Source organism: Helianthus annuus, chromosome 1 (genome assembly GCF_002127325.2).
Source record: "Helianthus annuus cultivar XRQ/B chromosome 1, HanXRQr2.0-SUNRISE, whole genome shotgun sequence".
Classification (NCBI taxonomy): Eukaryota; Viridiplantae; Streptophyta; class Magnoliopsida; order Asterales; family Asteraceae; genus Helianthus; species Helianthus annuus.
Window position 1 is genome coordinate 81,533,837 of NC_035433.2, and position 2,745 is coordinate 81,536,581.

A 2,745-nucleotide genomic window follows, 5' to 3' on the forward strand; every position below is an offset into this window, starting at 1 on the left:
TATAGAAACCGCCTCGACCGTTCTAGATGGATGTGTTATATCCATTAGGAATCATTCCTTCCCATTATCCTTGTTTCCCTTTAAGCTAGCCGGATTCGACATAGTGATAGGCATGGATTGGTTATCGCATAACCAAGCCCAGATTCTGTGCAATAGAAAGCAAGTGATAGTGAAGACTCTGTCTGGTGAGTCACTTACTATCCAAGGAGATACTCAGCATGGATTGCCGGAGCAAGTGTCCATGCTCAAGGCATCCAGATGCATGCAGAAGGGATGTGTCATTTATATGGCACAAGTTACCATTGAGGAGCCAAAGCCGAAGATTGAAGATATCCCTGTTATCTCAGAATACCCTGAAGTATTCCCTGAAGAACTACCCGGGTTGCCACCGGATAGGCAAGTGGAGTTTCGGATCGACATCATTCCAGGTGCAGCGCCTGTAGCAAGAGCACCATATAGGTTGGCACCAACGGAGATGAAAGAGTTGAGGACGCAATTGGATGATTTGTTAGCTAAAGGTTTTATTAGACCTAGCTCGTCTCCTTGGGGAGCGCCAATCTTGTTCGTTAAAAAGAAGGATGGATCGATGCGTCTGTGCATCGATTACCGTGAGCTTAACAAAGTCACTATCAAGAATAGGTATCCGTTACCCAGGATCGACGATCTGTTCGATCAGTTGCAAGGAGCAAGCTATTTCTCCAAGATTGACCTGAGGTCAGGTTATCATCAGTTAAAGGTCAAGGATGAAGATGTGCACAAGACAGCGTTTAGGACTCGATATGGACATTACGAGTTCCTAGTAATGCCTTTTGGACTCACTAACGCACCAGCCGCATTCATGGATCTCATGAATCGGGTCTGCAAGCCTTATTTGGATAAATTCGTCATCGTCTTTATCGACGACATCCTTATCTACTCGAAGAACCAAGCTGACCATGAGAAACACCTTCGTTGTATTCTCAAACTTCTGCATCAGGAGAAACTTTATGCCAAATTTTCGAAGTGTGAATTTTGGCTTCGAGAATTCCAGTTCCTTGGACATGTAGTAAGCGAGCGTGGTATCCAAGTAGATCCCGCTAAAGTAGAAGCAGTCATGAATTGGCAGGAGCCGAAGACGCCTACTGAGATTCGCAGCTTCCTCGGATTGGCAGGATACTATAGGCGATTTATTGAGAACTTTTCAAGAATTGCTGCGCCCCTAACAACGTTGACTCGTAAGAAGATTAAGTTTGATTGGGGCCCTAAGCAGCAGGAATCCTTCGACATTTTGAAGAAGAAGTTGAGCAACGCGCCAGTGTTGACATTGCCCGATGGTATAGAAGAATTTGTGGTGTACTGTGATGCGTCACATACTGGTATGGGCTGTGTACTCATGCAGAAAGGCAAAGTCATTGCCTACGCTTCTCGACAATTAAAGGTGCACGAGAAGAACTACACCACCCACGACTGGGAATTGGGTGCTGTTGTATTTGCATTGAAGCTATGGAGACATTACTTGTATGGAACCAAGTGTATAATTTATTCGGATCACAAGAGTCTTCAACACTTGTTCAATCAGAAGGAATTGAACATGCGACAAAGGCGATGGATGGAAACTTTAAATGATTACGACTGTGAGATAAGATACCATCCAGGCAAGGCCAATGTAGTTGCCGACGCCTTAAGCAGAAAAGAAAGGGTGAAACCGATCAGAATCAATGCCAAGCGCATTGAGATAAGGAATAATTTGAACGAAAGGGTGTTAGCTGCACATAAGGAAGCTGTGATGGAAGCTAACTATCCTGAAGAAAAGTTAGGAGTAACCGAGGAGCAGTTATCCTACGACAAAGATGGAATGCTACGACTAAACGGACGAATATGGGTTCCAGTTTATGGAGGACTTCGGGATGTTATCCTCCAGGAAGCCCACAGCTCTAGATATTCCGTTCATCCTGGAGCTGATAAGATGTACCAGGATCTGAAAGCAAACTACTGGTGGATTGGTTTGAAAAAGTCAGTAGCTGAGCATGTAGCCAAATGTCTGACTTGTGCGCAAGTCAAAGCTGAGCATCAGAAGCCGTCAGGTTTGCTTCAACAACCTGAAATTCCCAAATGGAAATGGGAAATGGTGACAATGGATTTCATCACCAAGTTGCCAAAGACAAGAAAAGGAAATGATACTATATGGGTCATAGTAGATAGACTGACGAAGTCAGCTCATTTTCTACCCATCAAGGAGACGTATAGCTCCGATATGTTAGCTCAATTATACGTCGATAAGATCGTAGCGTTGCATGGTATACCCGTATCTATTATCTCCGATAGAGATACTAGATATACGTCGCATTTTTGGAAGAGTTTCCAACAATCATTGGGCACTCGTTTGAATTTTAGTACGGCTTATCATCCTCAGACCGATGGTCAGAGTGAGCGTACTATTCAAACTTTGGAAGACATGCTGCGTGCATGTGCGATCGACTTGGGTGGTAGTTGGGATAAGAACCTACCACTGATCGAATTCTCCTACAACAATAGCTACCATTCCAGCATAAAAGCTGCGCCTTTTGAGGCCCTATACGGTAGGAAGTGTAGATCGCCCATCTGTTGGGCAGAAGTTGGAGATGTCCAACTGTCAGGACCAGATATCGTTTTTGAGACGACGGATAAGATCGTGCAGATTCGCGATCGTTTGAAAGCTGCCAGGGATAGGCAGAAAAGTTATGCGGATCCAAAGCGCAAAGATTTTCACTTCGATGTAGGTGATAA